General features: G+C 51.1%; 1 long non-coding RNA gene and 1 other non-coding gene across 3 annotated transcripts in view; one reads left to right on the top strand and one right to left on the bottom strand.

Annotated features, from left to right (window-relative positions):
* Positions 1–12487, top strand: part of LOC123645233 — an 80902-nt gene extending 68415 nt beyond the window's left edge. For both annotated transcript variants that reach the window (XR_006737454.1, XR_006737455.1), the window contains exons 3-4: positions 7274–7411; positions 10762–12487. This is a non-coding gene — a long non-coding RNA (uncharacterized LOC123645233). The remainder of the gene's footprint in view (positions 1–7273; positions 7412–10761) is intronic.
* A 4009-nt stretch (positions 12488–16496) lies between these two features.
* LOC123645490 lies at positions 16497–16600 on the bottom strand. The gene has a single exon (XR_006737603.1). It is a non-coding gene; the product is annotated as a small nucleolar RNA U13 (small nucleolar RNA).
* Positions 16601–17461: the final 861 nt, after the last annotated feature.

Below are 17461 nucleotides of genomic sequence, written 5' to 3'. Positions count from 1 at the left end.
CTTGGAGGCTCCTGGCCCGAGTGCTAGAACGATGGGAGTGCGGGGAGAGGATGAGACCAGCATGATCGGGATTGTGAGTTTGGACGTGCTAAGCTTGAGGCCCAAGGTCTGGGGCTTGCCTGTGTTGAGCGGTCAGGGAGATGACACTGAGAAGGAGCAACTGTCATGGTGAGAGGGAAGCCAGGGGAGCGTGCTGTGCTGGCAGCCAGGGAACGCCCGCTTCTCAAGGAAGTGGCAGTGCTCCCCTGGGTCCACTGTTCCTGGTGGGTCAGGTGAGAAGGGACAAGTGACCCTTGGATGGACAACAAGAAGAGCTTTGCTGAGCTTGTCGGTGGACGTTTCCGTGGAGCCGTGTGGGTAGAAGCTGACCGGTGTGGGCCTGGGAGAGGACAGGAGAGGCACTTGAGACAGCGAGGGGGGACAATGCTGTGCTGGAGTCTTGCTGCCAAAGGGCACAAAGAAAAGGGACAAGAGCTGCCTGGGGAAATGAGGGCAGGAGAAGGTTCCTGACAGCGAGGAAGTGGCAGCATGTGGGCGCATTGATGGGAGTGATTGAACAGACGGGGCATCGATGACGCAGGAGAGAAACAAGAGCCTCACTGGGGCAGCGGGCTGAGCAGCTGAGACGGCTGGAGCCCGGGCCCAGTGGAGGCGCGGCCTGAGACGGAGCGTCCTGGAGTAGCAGCAGGAAAGGGGACGAGGCCTGGGCCCTCACACAAAGTGAGAGAGGACAGGGAGCTAAGGGTGCAAGAAGACTGCCAAGGGCTGGGTCGGAGAACCAGAGCTGGGTGAGAAGCGAAGCCCTAAGGTGGAGGAGGGACAGTAAAAAGAGGGTGGGCTCACAGGCTCCCGGTCCTGGTGGGCAGGTGAGATTGTTAGAGATTGTGGCACACTGCGTTGGGCCCCCAAACCCTCTCCCCTTTCTTCCCTAACAATAGAGTCTTGCTGAGCACATTCTTGACCAGGCAAAGACTGTATTTCCCAGCCTCCCTTGCAACTGGGTGTAGCCATGTGACTACATTCTGGCGGTGGAAGGTGACAAAAGTGAAGTACGCAAGTTCCACATCCCTTGCACGAAAGGAATTTTTTTGCCCTGCACCGTTACCTTCTCCTTTTCTTTCTTTTTTTTTTTTTTTGAGACAAGAGTCTCGCTTTGTTGCCCAGGCTAGAGTGAGTGCCGTGGCGTCAGCCTAGCTCACAGCAACCTCAAACTCCTGGGCTCAAGCAATCCTCCTGCCTCAGCCTCCCGAGTAGTTGGGACTACAGGCATGCGCCACCATGCCCGGCTAATTTTTTTCTATATATATATATTTTAGTTGGCCAGATAATTTATTTCTATTTTTAGTAGAGACGGGGTCTCGCTCTTGCTCAGGCTGGTCTCAAACTCCTGAGCTCAAACAATCCACCCTCCTCGGCCTCCCAGAGTGCTAGGATTACAGGCGTGAGCCACTGCGGCCAGCCAATTACCTTCTCCTTTTCTAGAACGTTGGCATGCAGCGGCCCTGCTTCAACCAAGGAGCCACACAGGGGCGGGGCTTCTGGGCTTTTTTGTGCCTGGTGCCCCTTGGCTGCCTGGTGAAGCCTGCGGACCCCTCTCAGAATACTGTTCTTAAATTCATTAAATGAAATAATAAGATTACAAAGGAAAACAACTATCTTGATATATCAAAATATTGAAGAATTATGATCTAATAATAAAAATATATGCTGCCTCACTAATACATTAAAGAACAATCTAGCAAAGGATCTAATAACCACCCTGCTTTCAAGATAATGGTGAGCACAAATGATATTTCACAATATGTGCAACAATAAATATGATAAGAAAATATCAGTGATTTCTCTCCGAGACGAGATAGCAGGTACTACCAAGACTCCTGTGTCTGTGGCCTGCTGGCATCATGAAAGAAAATGCTGATTTTCAGGTAGGCATTGGTGGAAATCAGGATGTAATTTTTCCCCATGCCGGCTCTGAGAGCCCCTGAATTGTGGCCAGCCCTGTTTAGATCATCCGTCTTTGGGGATGGCAGAACCACAGGATGGATGAAAACTGCACTATTGAATGACAGCACGAGGCAAAGCCATTCAATCTGGAGCAGCCAGACTGTTATGTAGGAGAGAATCAAAGTCCTGCCTTTTTTTACACTATTGTCTGTGGGGTCTTTTTGTTATAGCAGCTTATCTGGTACCCAAATAGAGAGACAGGTGGTGACTAAGCAATTGTTAATAGATCATTACTGAGTTAGCTGACTGCCTTGCCCCAAAGCAATCCAAAACCCAGCTGAAGGCCTCCAGACTCAGCAGCCTGGGAAATCAGAAGTAGGTTCCCCCGCCCCCCTTTTCATTCCACCATGTTCCTCCTAATGCCCAGACATGGGCCTCCCCCACGCCCCACCCCGTCTGGGCCTGGCAAAATCCACCTGGTTCCTGTTCTTGGTCTGGACAGGCCTGTGCCCTGGCCTCACCCTTGCTGTGACTGGCTGACAAAGGAGCAGCTGCAGCTCCCCTCCCTCTACCCCTCCCTCCCTGGCCCAGGACTAGACACACCCGGACTGGGCAGATCCCTGACTATAGTTAACAGGAATGTTACTGGAGGACTCGGGTTGGTTGGGGCTGTGATTGCTGGCAGCCTCTCAGGACTCCAAGAGGGTCTGAACTGGAGTTGAATGTGCAGCCAGGAGCGGCAGAAATATGCCCTTAAAAAGGGAAAGGAGAGAGATGCCAAGGGGAGAGCCAACTCGGCCTGTGCCAGGAGCATGGAAACATCCAGAGGTGGGCAGGGGGAACAAAGCCAGAAACAATTACAACGATGAGAACTGACATTAAGTGAGCACCTACTAAGTGCCAGGATGTAGCAGTTTTCCATACATGACTTCTTTGAACCTCACATGGCCTCATAAATTAAGTTCTACCATATTTACTTTACGACTATGCAAACCAAGGCTCAGAGAGGTTGAGTCACCTGCCCAAGGTCACACAGCCAGTAAGCTAATAAGAGTTGAAACCTCCTCTTGAAAACAAGGTCTGGAGCTAAGCATGAGGTGCGTCCTTCCTTCCTGGGAAAGAGGAGGTCCGGCTCTCACTTAGGAAGTCCTGACAGCACAGGTCCTGCTGCTCTGAGTAAACGTGTGGCCTTTGAAGAAAAGGACAGCCTGGAATCTCCAGGGAAACTATTCTCTCTTCTGCGGTAGTAGGGGAGGGACCACAGCTATGATGAGCCGTAGGATGATGATAGAGCCAGAGCCAGTGGCCTCAGCCCCGGCTTCGACCAGGCCTGGCTGGCTGTCCTTCCTCATCCTTCTCTCTGGGGCTACAAGAAGAGGAAAGCAGGTTGAGGTCCCAAATGCTAGACAGACACGGGACAGGCTGGACAGGACCTCTGTTCTGGCAAAAGCCACAGACGGTGGGTTGTGGAGTTCTAAGAGCCCAGTGAAGGGAAAGGGACAGCCCCAGATTTTGTCGAGTCCCTAATTTCTGGGAAGGCTGGAGCGGGAGAAGGCAGCAATGGGCAGTGGAATGAGCACACACGGTAGGTCAGCCCCCAGACGTGTGGTACAGACAAGCACGTTTCCTCACCTGTAAAGAAGGGTCGTTGTTCCTGCAGCATTGGCTGCCGGCTTAAAGAAATGAGATTATATAGACTCGACATTATAGAGGGACGCCAATGTGTGTGCTTCATGGCCTCCATAATCGCTGTCCCAGAGCCCTGAGTGAAGGAGTTGGGGACGTGCTGTGACAGAGCAAGTCCTGAGAAATGGGCTCAGGGGAAGGTGGAGGAGCAGATGCCGATGCGCCCGGAATGGGCTGCCCAGCTCCCTGACGCGCTGGCCTGCAGTGCCGGTGACAGAGGCTCTCACCTCCAGGGCAGGGGCGTGGGGACCCATCTGGCTCCTGGACAGAGAACTACAAGGACCACATCAGCTTCACAGAGGAGCCTGTGCTGGACTTGCGCCCACTTTCTTCCTTGCTGCCAAAGCTCTGCCTTGTGCTCATGTTGGAGAGAGGAAGCCCCTGCTTTGTGGTCCCTGAGGGTGTCTGGCTGGGCCCCCCAGTACCTCAGTTTCCCTGTACCCAGCGCTCCCAGGCTGCTCTTTACCTGTGGGCCCCTCCTGCAGCCACGGCTTCGTGCTGCCAAGTGCTCACCTTCCCGCCGCCTGGGCCTGCCCCTCACCCTCTGACCAAGCGCTCTGCCTGCTCAGGGTCCCGCTGCCTCTGAGGCAAAGCCCAGTGCTCAGGTGAGGCCAGCCCAGGACTGCGAAGAGGAGCAGTGAAGGGCTAGGGTGGAGGTCCCCAACCTCTTTCCACAGCACTCTCAGGTGGCCGCACAGTTTGGGAACCCAGGTGTTAGGGCGAGTCATCCATCCACCCATTCATTCATTCGACAAGGCATTTGTGGGGCACTTCTATGAATGAGACCCTGAGCCAGAAGCTGGAAACACACCAGTAAGATCCAGCCCCAGACCTTAAGGAGCTCCCTGTTGAAAGTAAGAGACAGACAAGGAAACACGCAATTCACGTGACCCCACAGTCGCGGCGAGTGGAGAGTGCAGGGGCATCTGCCCACCCCTGGGTGTCCAGACGAGGCTTCCTGAAGGAGACAGCGTGGAGAGCTAAATCCCAGAGCTTCTGAGGCTCGCGCGGGAAGTGCTTAGGGGGAAAACACAGAATGAACGAGGAAGGTGCTAGAGGGAGCTTGGCATGGCCTTAAAGACCCACAAGGAATTCAGTGCACAAGCCAGTAAGAGAGCAAGCGGGCGGAGCAGGCAGGAGCAGGTCAGTGGGGAGCCGCTGAAGGGTTTTACAGAGGAAGAAACCTGATTGGATTGATACTGTAGAGCCAAGACCTAGCTGCATTGTGAAGACTGGGTGGGAGGACGAGACTGCACCAGCAGGAGGGTGGCTCAGGAGGCTGCTAATTCTGGGGCCAGGTAGTGGTGGAGGGAACTGAGGTGATGGCGACAGGGATTGTAGGAGACTGGGTGGTTGAGCGGGTAGGGGGCCAGGGGAGCAGGAAGAGAGGAACCACTCCTGGATTTTGGGCTCGGGCTGCTGGCTGGACAATGGTGGGGTCCCTCATGGGGATCCCAGGAGACAGCAGACTCAGGCAGGAGGGGAGTGATGATCCCATGTGGACTTGGGTTTAAGGTGCCTGTGGGGCCTCCAGGTGGAGGTGGAGACAGTCCATGGGGGCAGGTATAAACGAGAGTCTGGAGCTCAGGAGACCCTCTGGGGAAGGGGCTTAAGGGAGCACAGGCGAGGGGCAGTGGATCCAGTCTGGGAGGCTCGAGAGAAAGGGGAGGTGCTGGGGGCCCAGGTGGAAGGAACATGTTCATGTCCAGCTGCAGGCTGGATAAAGCCAGACACACCTGGGAAACTAAAAGTGGTTCCATGCACCCGGGACACAGAGCCTGGGGTAAATAAGAAGCTTCCAGAATGATGAAAAGCTGAAAAGTCCTAAGCAGGGGGATTATAAGCCATGTTAAAGAATCTGGGCTACACCTTAAGGGCAACAGCAAGCCACTGAAAGACTGTCAGCAGGGCGGTTCCTTGGTGAGATTGGCTTGTGTGGGGTGTGAACTGGTGGGGAAGGGGGGGCTGCTCGTAGCAGGAGCTGCTGGAACATCACAGAGACTGCAGGGCCATGGTCAGAGGAGCACTGTCCTGCCTTGTGAGCTGGGCCAGGACCTTGGATTCCCTCAGCCTCAGTTTCCCCATCTGTGGTACAGGAGTTTCAACACTTGCCTTCTTGGGGGCGTGAGGAGGATAAGGTGGGCGGGTCAAAACTGCTCCGTAAGGGGCTCCGTGTTGGTATAAGGGGTGTCCTGTGATGAACGGAGCCCACAGCACCTCCAGCGCCAGAGCCCCTGGGAAGTGCTTGGGGGGATCTTGGAAGTGAGGCCTGAAGAGGATTTGGAATCCCAAATCCCAGCAGGCTATCAGACTGGCCACACGTCCCTTTACTTGTCAAGGCTGGACAGACTGCCAGACTAGGAAAGGGACTAGGGACATGAGGGGAATTGGGTATCAGTCTGAACACTCTGGTTGTAAATGACAAAAAGCCCAGCTCCACTGGGTTAAGTACAAAAAGACTTCGCTGGCCACATCTCACATCACTCATTTACTTGCTTCACCTCACCCTGGATCTAGGATCTGAAATGACAGCGTCAGGGCCCAGTATCCCTTTTTCCAGCTCTTAGCTCCACTTCCTCTGGCTTCATGCCAGTCTCAGACAGCTCCTCCGTTGGGGGAGGGGGGCAAGGGGGCCGCACCAGCCTCACACCCTCCCAGGCTGGGGTAAGATCGCCAGAGCAAAATCGTAGGGATGGCAGAAGGGCTGTGGCCGCCTGCAGGTGTGCACTGCGGCCTACTTCTCATTACTCCCCTGGTGGTCTCGAGCTATGCTTCCCTCTGCTCTGCTGGAGAAGCCAAGACCAGAGGCCAAGCGGCGTTCTGTGTCCCCTTCCCAGAGCCACGCGCGCCTGCTCACTGTCTTCAGCTGCAGCTCCTGTTCTCTAAGGGGCTATACTTGTGCATGACGGGCAGCCTTTTATGGGAACCATCACACGTGCACCTATTTCTGTGCTGGCACTGCCTCCCTGCCCTCAGGGTGTGTTCCAGAAAGCACTGGGTCTGGCTGCAACTGCACGGGCGGCCTGGGTCCCAAAGAGCCCAAAACCCAGTCCCTTGGGCCCATCGTGAGCTCTGTGAGGGCTCTGGCCTTGAGCTGGAAGGACTGCACAGACCAGCTGTGCCATCTCTAGCTGTGGGACTCATCCCTGAAGCTCTCTGAGCCTCCATTTTCTCTTCCACAAAATGGGATTAGTAATACCTCTCTCAGGGCCAAATGAAATGATGTGAAAGTTAACAGAATTCCTGGGGCTTAGACAGCACTTCTCAAACTATCCATGATGAAGAAACAGTTTTGGTTGCTTTTTTTAATCTGTCATGGACCAGCACTTGTGTAAAATACAATACAAATAAATTACTAGAAAAATTAAATTTTAAAAGATATGTAAAATACAAGCTCCATTTTTTTACTATTATATTCAACTAATAGAAAATTATTCCATCAAATAGCTATAGCAGTGTCTAAATGCTCACTCTTAATCTCTGTGCTTTTCTCATGGGCAAACTGGTAACAGTTACTTCCTAGACCAGCACGGACCCAAGGACCAGCTCCTCACAAATGGCTGCAGATTTTCCATAATCCACTCTGCCTGTGTGATTACTACTTGAAAACTGGCTTTTTCTCTTTCCCCTGTTGCAATTCCAGGTTTCACTGGAGCGTGGACTAGGCCTGTTGAGAGGCTGGTGGCATAAACAGGGTGCGAGAGGCCAGGGGGGCTTCAGCACCGTCCCCCACCCAGGATATCGTGAGCAGCTGCAGCAGCACAGACTCTGATCTCACCAGGTTGTATAAACTCGCGGTGGCAGAACCTACTGATCATTCCTCAATATCCACCCTTCCTTCTTTCATAATAAGAGTTTTAGGTAGGAACATGGTTTCCCAGCTAAATACTACGTTTCCCAGCCTCCCTTGCAGCTAGATAGTCATGTGACTCAATGGCCAGTGAGATGTAAGAGGATGTGATTTCTTTTTTCTTTTTTTTTTTTTTTGAGACAGAGTCTCGCTCTGTTGCCCGGGCTAGAGTGAGTGCCGTGGCATCAGCCTGGCTCACAGCAACCTCAGACTCCTGGGCTTAAGCGATCCTACTGCCTCAGCCTCCCGAGTAGCTGGGACTACTGGCATGAGCCACCATGCCCGGCTAATTTTTTGTATATATTTTTTTAGTTGGCCAGATAATTTCTTTCTGTTTTTAGTAGAGACGGGGTCTCACTCTTGCTCAGGCTGGTCTCAAACTCCTGACCTCGAGCAATCCACCCGCCTCGGCCTCCCAGAGCTAGGATTACAGGCGTGAGCCACCGCGCCCGGCCAGAGGATGTGATTTCTATTCTCTTGGCTGGGTGACTGCTGCCCTGTTTCCCTTTCCCCACTTCCTATCAGCTGGGAGATCACAAGAACTAAAGACCTAGAGATGGGATTTGTGTAAGGAGAATGGTAGAGTCACCCTAAAAGCTTTGGATCACTGACCTACAGGCAAATAAACTCCTACTTTGTCCAAGCCACTCTACACGGAGGTTGTTCTGCCACAGTAGCCTCGCCTGGATCCTAATACTGAAATGAGCAGATGTGACAGACACCAGTGGGTCTGTGATTTCACCTGGATTCTGCACCCTTCCTTAGTATCTGAGGAAGGCCTGGAGGATCCTGTACTCTCAGTGAGCAAGTCTGCGGCTGAGATCTAAGGTCTGAGAGATGTGCAGAAATAATAAACAAACACATTGCTCTAATGTCTTTCTTTTTTTTTTTTTTTTTTTGAGACAAAGTCTCGCTTTGTTGCCCTGGCTAGAGTGAGTGCCGTGGCGTCAGCCTAGCTCACAGCAACCTCAAACTCCTGGGCTTAAGCGATCCTCCTGCCTCAGCCTCCCGAGCAGCTGGGACTACAGGCATGCGCCACCATGCCCGGCTAGTTTTTTCTATATATACTTTTAGTTGTCCAGATAATTTATTTCTATTTTTAGTAGAGACGGGGTCTCGCTCTTGCTCAGGCTGGTCTCGAACCCCTGACCTCGAGCGATCCACCCGCCTCGGCCTCCCAGAGTGCTAGGATTACAGGCGTGAGCCACTGCGCCCGGCCTAATGTCTTTCGAGTACTAATATACCAGATGTGATCCCTTTTAATCTGCACAATAGCCCCTTGACACAGGGAGGTATCAGTATAGCAGGACATAGGTAGGAGAGTTGCCTACCCATTCTCTGGGCTTCTCCCGACGTTTACCCTGTCTCTGATGGGGAACAAAGTCAGGAGGAACTGAAATCAGGGTGCCCGGGGAAGCAGAACAGCCACAGAAAACTAGAGTCGGGACGCAGAGCTGAAGCCATTCAGTTCACTCCTTCAGCAGCTAAATACATTGAGCACCCACTGTTTGCCAGGCTCTGAGCTAAGCACTGGATGTTTGATGGTAAGCAAGCTAACTAGTGCCTGCCCTCCTAAAGCTTGCCGCCTAGGTGGGAGGAATCTAGGCTAAACAGAAAAGTATGCAAGTGATAATTAAAGTTGGGAAGAAAGTTAGGAAGGAAAAGAGGATTGGACCAAAGTCACTGAGAAGTTTCAGGTAGGGGGTAGATATGGAGTCAGGTATGGAAGACACAGTAACTGGGATGGGGGCTGGACTTCTGGGAGTCTGGAACAATCAAGAGGGTGTTGGTTCCCCCAATATGGTAGCTTAGGAATCTTGCCAACACAAGGAAGCCATATGCATGTTTTTTGTTTCTTTCTTTCTTTGGAGACAGAATTTCACTCTGTTGCCTGGGCTAGAGTGCAGTGGTGTCATCATAGCTCACTGCAACCTCAAACTCCTGGGCTCAAGTGATCCTCCTGCCTCAGCCTCCTGAGAAGCTAGGACTATAGGTGTGCATCACCACGTCCAGCTATTTTTTGTAGAGATGGGGTCTCGCTTTGTTGCCCAAGATGGTCTCAAACTCTTGGCCTCAAGGAATCCTCCTGCCTCGGCCTCCCAAAGTGCTGGGATTACAGGCATGAGCCACCACGCTCAGCCTTGCATGTTTTTTATGACACCCTACGAGTATGGCAGCTTTGCCCAGAGTTGTCCTAAAAATCTGTGTCCTGTGTCCTAAAAATCAGACCTATAGATTCCCTCACACTTCTATGGTTTTACCTGAAGATGATTATTTTCAAAATGTATTTTTTTAAAAAGGAGCTGTGGCTTCAGCTATTAACAAAATAAAACTCCATATGTTCTTATCGAAAAGGTAACTTTTTGTAATTGAAGAACTCAGAGTCCCCTTGCCGAAAGGTTAAAAGAGCCTGAACTATGGGCTGGGCTGCTTCCTATTTGTGCTTGTCCATGCAGCCAGCACAAGGGGGCTGAGAAGTTTCTGGAAACGGGTCTGCTTTACCATTTAGGGACGAATTTGTCTGGGAGTCTCCCACTGATAATCTAACTCCCAAGGCCTGGCATGTCTTCCTTTCCCAGGGTTCCTGTATTTGCTTTTGTGGCCCTCCAATTTAACTTAGGGAGTAAGTAAGGCAGGGAAGTATTTTATGGAAGGGTTAGCAGTTTACATGTTAACCGAGCAAAGTTCTATCTGTCCTGCCAGCAGTTCAGGAGTGAGTGGCCAGCTTTGGGGGCATCTGATGCGGAGCAATTGTCAGCCCAGCCCTTGGGTTTGAGTCTCTGAACAGGCACCAGCTCTGTCTGGTCTGGACAGTACTGGAACCCAGTTTCCCGGTGTGCAGGTGCTGCCCGTTTCCTCTTCTGCGGGACTCTGGGCCTGGCCTGGGCCCGGGGAGGATGCAGCAGCACTGAGGCCTTCCTTTCAGGTGCAGGTGGTGTCAGGGAGCCCAGGAGGGAGCGAAGGCAGGTGGCTGGGGAGGGACAGTGGCTGTGGGAGGGACGTGGAGTGAGGCCCACGTTGGGAACACCCCAAGTAACAGTCTCTACTCCAGCAGAGCCCCTGGGAGGCGTGCCCCAGCCTTGAGCCCAAGGATGGGCTCCCTTGTGGTCAGAGATGTTCTGGTGGGTCCTCAGATGGGAGCCAGCCCCAGGCCTGTCCGAACCCCTCACTCCAGGATCAGAGAGGGAGAGGCCTGGAGGGGAGGCGGTGAGCTGAGTCAGTGCTCCAGACCCCCACGCCTCTGCTTTCTCGCTGACCAGCCCTCCCTCCTTCCCTCCCAGGCCAACACCACCCCTGGGGCCCAGCAGTCAAGAGGTTCAGAGAGTCTTCAACTCAGCCAGCCCAGGAGCTGCCCAGCCCCCAGGAAAGAAAACCACTGATGTCCCACCGGGCAGCAGCACTGAGAGAGGGGAAGCCCCAGCACACATCACTCCGCATGCTGCAAAATAAGAACTCAGTCTGGATCCTCGGTCGCTGATCTGTGGACGCATAAATGGGACACACATACATGCATGTGCACATGCAACTTAAGTTAAGGGTAATAAATTCTGGTCACATGATTTTAAAATTGAGAGCAGTGACATAACAGCTGTTCAGTAAATGTTTGTCAGTTGCTTGATACAAATGTTAGCAGAATTTAGGCAGTGGGCCTTTCCCATCCAGTTAAAGGAAAGGGAGGGGAGAATCCAAGAGGGGAGAAGGGAAAGAGGAGGGGAAAGAGGCCAGACAGAGGGAGATGGGGTGGCAGTGACATGAGATGAGTTGAAGGGGGGAAGCCCCTCAGTGTTGCTTGAGCCTCAGTCACCACGGGCACTGACCACCACAAGCACTGTCCCTTCCTATGATAACTGAGCACCTACTATGTGCAGGCTCTTTACTTCCATCATTTATTTTGACTTTCACAACAAACTTGGAAGAGGAGTACAATTAGCCCCACTTTGCAGAGGATATACCTGAGGCTGAGAGTCTAAATCCCACGGTTGAGCCCCACCCTCCCCCAGCCTCCACTCGTGTCCCTTGCTGGTGTGCCCGTGAGTGCCTGAACGGAGGGGATCCTGGTGTCTTATCTGCGTCCCAAATTCCTAATGCCTACCGTGATGCCTGGCACACAGTAGGCCCTTCCTCAATAAATGTGCAACGAATGAGAGAGAAGATTTGGGACGGGCGCTGGGGAGAGCTACTGCACTGCTAGTGAGACAGAAGGAAAGGAAAGAAAAGCTGAGGATGCCAAGCCAGGCACCTGGTCCTGAGGGAGCTGTGCTTCTGCAGCACCCACTGGGCAGGCAAAGCTGGGCTCGTGCCATCCGATGTGGGTCTGCGCTTGCACTGCCGGCTCTCCTGCAGGCTGCCTTACAGTGAAGCCCGGTGAGGAAAGCGGGAGTGGAAGAGGCACAGTCAAGGTAGGGGCCAGCCAGGCCGTGCCAGACCCGCCGTGGCTGTGGCAGCTGGTGCATTCTATGCTCCAGCCACTGTTCTCCCGCTGGCTGCTCTCAGGGATCACCCAGGGAGCTTTGAAAACAACTGCAGCTCCAGCTCCACCCTCAGAACTTCTGCATTAATTGGTCTGGGAAGGGGCCGAGGCAGCAGAATTTATTAAGTCCCCCAGGAAACTCTAATGTGCTGCTCGAGTTGAAGACCACTGCAGGCCCAACCTCCCACTTAAGGGGGAAAGAGGAGAAAACATTCATCAGGCCCTTACTGTGTGCTGCCCACTGCCCCACAAGGTAGATATCCTCATGCCCTGCAGTCCCCCAGGCCACAGACTGGTACCACTCCATGGCCTGTTAGGAATCAGGCCACACAGCCAGAGATGAGTGGCAAGGGAGGCAGTGAAGCTTCACCGGTATTTATAGCCACTCCCCATCGCTCGCATCACCACCTGAGTTCCACCTCCTGTCAGATTAGCAGTAACGTTAGGTTCTCATAGCACAAACCCCACTGTAAACTGCGCATGCGAGGGGTCTAGGTTGCACGTTCCTTATGAGAATCTAATGCCTGATGCTCTGAGGTGGAGCTGAGGCTGTGATGCTAGTGCTGGGGAGCGGCTGCAAATACAGATTATCATTAGCAGAGAGGTTTGACTGCACAGAGACCATGATAAATCACTGTCTCCCAACACCCCCAGATGGGACCGTCTAGTTGCAGGAAACAAGCTCAGGGCTCACACTGATTCTGCCATTACCGCGAGTTCTGTAATTATTTCATTATATATTACAATGTAATAATAATAGAAATAAAGTGCACAATAAATATAATGCACTTGAATCATCCTGAAACCATCCCCCCACCCTCCCCACCTTGGTCTGTGGAAAAATTGTCTTCCATGAAACCGGTCCCTGGTGGCAAAAAAGTTGGGGACTTCTGCTCATGCCCATTCTGCAAGTGACAAATTGTCTGCAAGAGTTGTCACTACTAAGGTACAGAGCCATGAGGGGAATTCAGATATGACTTCAAAACTCCAGCTTCCTCCAGCCAACACACAAAGGCCCACCATTTGGAATGGACCCTAACTGGGCTTGCTCTGGCGTCCTTAGTCTGCTGTCCCCACTCCGGTGTGACAGTCTCCTCCCCCCCTTAGCCAGGGAGGCCCGCGAGAGAAAGTTTGAGCTGATCCTTACAAAGCTTCCTCGATACAACCCTTAGCATTGCCACAGCTTACTCACACATCATCTCATTCGATCCTCACTCCTGCACCCCCCGGTGAGTGCGGCAGGATGATCATTAAGTCCACTTTACAGTGGAAGGAACCGAAGCTCTGAGAAGCTAAGCGATTTGCCCAGGGTCACAGAGCTAATGAACTGGCCCAGGGAAAACTAGAATCCAGCTCTTCTGTCTTTAAGACCAGCACTTTTTCCTAACTCATTCCTGAATTAGGGTTTGGATGATCTGGCATTGCTGGAGGCAGCCACAACTAGTGACAGCGCAGGCAGCAGGCAGCGTAGCACAGCTGGGGAGGAGCCACCCTTCCATAGCACAAGGCACTTAGGAAAGTGCTGAAATGCAATTGTTGATGTAAGTGTTAGTTATTATCATTATTACTGTTGTGCAAAAGTGTTGTGCGCCCTGTGAGTCAAAAATCAGGAAACACTATCTGGCAAGTTCAGATTTTAGTGGGAACAATTTTTTTTTAAAATCAGGATTAAATTGGAGACCCGTCTGGATTTATCTCAGTTTTGAAGTAACCCTCCCAAGCAAATGTCAGTGGGCCATCCGGGCCAGGGCCCGAGCAGTGTGATCTCAAGGCCTTCCGACTGGTGAAGTGCTCTCTGACCTCCAGCTCGTCCTGTGACCTTGGTAGGCGAGTCCTGTCCTGTTGGAAGGGGTGTGGCTGGGAACCAGCTTCGGCTCTGCAGGGTAAGACCTCGGTGAGAGGGGGGTTGAGCACATGACTCAGAGGATAATTGCTGCTTGCCACAGGTCCTCGGGGACTTTTGACTCACCTGTCTTGGCCAAATGAGGTTGTTAAGAGGCCCGAGAAAGAGAACAGAGTTGGAAAACCAGGAGGCAGATTCCCAGGCTATTAGAAGCAGTTCCTGAGGCCCCAACACCCCGGGAAAGTGCAGGGGGACACTGCAGCCCTCAGGTCTCCATCCTCAGCTAACCTAGCTGGAGCTGGCATCTGAACTCTGGAAGAGGGTGCCGTGGCACAGTTGGTCCTTGATGCTGCTCACAGTGGAGCTGGGAGGCAAGACAAACTCAGGGACAGCAGTGAGCGGTGCACGGCCCAGTCACGGCCTCTGGGCAACCCAGCACTGCCAGGAGTGGGCACGCACAGCTGGAGTGTGAGGGCGGTCCTGCAAGCTCTGTTGGGGCGTAGGCTTATCAGATGGGGAGGGGGTTTGGATCTAAGCCACAATATACAAAATACAATTCTCTGATCCAAGTACTAACCAGGCCCAACCCTGCTTAGCTTCTGAGATCAGCAGAGATCAAGCGTGTTCAGGGTGGTATGGCTGTAGACCAAAATGCAATTCTAACTAGAGCAAAAGAGGAATTTACTGGGCACATATAATCAGTGTGTGAATAATGGTGAATAAAGGTTGAATGAATAGAGATATAAGTTGACAAATAGCTATACACAAATCAGAAAGGGACAAATATTAAAGGTCAGAACAAAGTGCTACTGAGCAGAAAGTGGTCATATCTAGTTGGAGATGGAGAACCATCTCCCAATGGAAACTCACGCAATGGAAAGAATGACTCAGGAGCTCAGGAGGTCTCTAGAAGGTAACCAGCAATGTGGTGGCCCTAGGGCCCTTGGAGGATCTTCCCCCAGGAGTGGAATTCTCAGGCAGAGAACTGATTGGCTTATCTGGGGCCAGGGGTCCAGCCCCGGGGACAGGGGTTCTTTGATTGGCAATTCTGGTGGAATAAGACTAGTTCCCCAAAGGATAGTGGTCATTCCCTAGAACAGGGTGCAGCAGCAGGGGATTCTGGGCAGGCAAAACAACAGACGTCCTGCGCAGGAGAGGAGAGGAGGGTGAGGGCTTGAAATTAGGTGACTGATTAAGGACAGAGCTGAGTCATGGTTGAGACTCTGGCAGGGAGGAAATGGGCCTGGCCAGAGCCCAGGGCAGGTGTTGGAATAGTGGACTCCTACTGCATTGATTCATCTGCCTGGAAGTCACACCCTCCACCCCTTCCTTCTTCTGGGAAATTTTCCTCTCTCCTTCCCCACTCCAACCTGTATCTCTAAGATCACCTTGGAAGCTGCTGTGACATCCTGTCCTAGAGGATCAGTCCAGGGTGGCACTGGACCCAGCCTGGGCCAACTGTGGTACTCAGCTCTTCATGCAAAACCCTTCCCTAGTAGGTCCCTAAATGAGTTTGAATTGCAGTTGTCTAAATTTAGGGTCCTATCTAATGCACAGTTCTTGCCCTCCCAGAGCTCAAAATAAAGCAAGGAGACACCAGTTACAAACATGAGTAGAATACGGTGTGAGTATACTTAGCCCATATTTATATTTGTCCCCATAAGTGAGTACATGAGTACACAGGTAAATACTTAGACACAAGTGCAGGTCATATTATGCATTTATGTATGAAGGCTGGAAACACAGATGAGATTTCATAGAGGAAGAAGGGGATTCCAGGAGGGAGAAAAGCTTGAGTAAAGAATGAATCTGGGAAAGTCCTTGACAATTTTAGATAGTTTCCCCCAGCTTGACGGGAGGGTAGCACACACGACAGGGAGTGGCTGGAGAAGTGGCAAGAATCTGCTGGAGATGAGCCTCAGGCGTGTTGTGAAACAGTTTGGACTTCATTCTCAGGCATGGGGAGAACTGGGGAGCTGTGTTTGATGAACAGCACACAGTAGTGGGCGGTGAAACGGAGGTGTGAACAGTCAGGTGATCGGGCCAGTCAGGTGAGCGTGGGGAGCCCCAGAGCTAATGCAGGCACAGAGGGCAGACACCAGGGGCTGTGTCTGAAGATGTGCTGGGAGTCACGGCCAGCAGCTCCCAAACTGCTGGTGGCAGGAGGCTGTCTGGGAGGTGAGGCCAAGGGAGCGGAGGTACTAAGGAAACGGGAAAGCCAAGAGCAAGAAGTGGCAAGTTGCTGGCAAGCAGGACATGAGCAGAACTGATCCTGGAGCTCAGGTGGACTCTCATTGGCTGTTTGCGTCACCTGGGAGGGAGCTCGCAGGACCCCCCAGATCCACTTAAAGGGGCCTGAGCTGGACAGGAGCGCAGTCATGTTATGAAGCTACGATGTCACTAGGTGATAGGAATTTTTCAGCTCCATGATAATCTTATGGGATCACTGTCACATATGCGTTCCCTCACTGACTGGGACGTCATCATGTAGCACATGACTGTATATACATTTATTGCATCTTTTTTTTACTAGCTACATATATATTCCAATGGATTTCCCCCAACTTATTTCAGTATTCCTCAGTAGAGGAATATGTAGATTATTTCTCATTTTTCCTATTACAAATTTTGCTTCAGTAAGCATCCTGGAACAAAGGTAATTGGATATGCCATATGCAAGAGACACGTATATATTTTTTTCATGTCAGACAGGTAATGTGCCGATGTCATAATGAGGATTGAGGGAGGCACATCTCATGCATGTGTGTGAAAACCCAATCATCATGCTTATGAACTACAAAAGGATCAAGATATATTTCTAATAATGATCAAAAGGTATACACATTTCCAGTGTAGTAGATACTGCTAATTCCTCTCCAGAAAGGATGTACCTACCAATCTACAGTCCCCAACAAAGTGCATAAAGTGACTATTTTCTTACCAACACTGGATAGCGACAATCTTCTATAATCTTTGTCACTATGATACTTCGTTGTTCTTTTAACTTGTATTCCTTTGATTATTAGTGAGGTTGATCATCTTTTCATCTGTTTTTCAGACATTTGCGTTTTTTCTTTCGCAAATAGTCCACAAAATGAAATTTATCCATTTTTCTACAAAGTAGTCTTTTTTATTGTTGAATTCTAAGAGCCCTTCACATATTACAGAAATTTACACCTTTGCACATTCTCTGGCCCACCCCCAGTCTGTATGTGTATTTCTCTCTCTTACCCTTTTTTTTGTTTGTTTGTTTTCCTTCTTATTAGGTGTTTTAACTCTTCACATAATCATATTTATCAATCATTTCCTTTATTAGAACTGGGTTTCATATGATTTCATGCTCAGAAAGGCTTTACCAGTTTCAAGATAATATTTCTTCTAGTACTTAAATAGTTTCATATTTTACATTTAAATTTTGATCCATTTGCATTTGATTTATTTGGCGTTTGGAGTGTGGTAGGGATACAAGTTTATTTATTCAAATGGTTATCTAGTTTTCCCAATGCCATCTAGTGAACCGTCCATTTTTCTCATTTGGTTTCAAATGCCAACTTTTTCATAGGCTAAAATGTTACGTGTTTTATCCCCATTTCACAGATAAGGACAGAATCTCAAAGTGATTAAATAGCTTGCTTGAGGTTGCACAGTGAGCTAGGGACTGAGCCCA

Source organism: Lemur catta, chromosome 9 (genome assembly GCF_020740605.2).
Source record: "Lemur catta isolate mLemCat1 chromosome 9, mLemCat1.pri, whole genome shotgun sequence".
In the NCBI taxonomy this organism is placed as follows: Eukaryota; Metazoa; Chordata; class Mammalia; order Primates; family Lemuridae; genus Lemur; species Lemur catta.
This window is presented reverse-complemented; position numbering and strand designations above follow the sequence as displayed.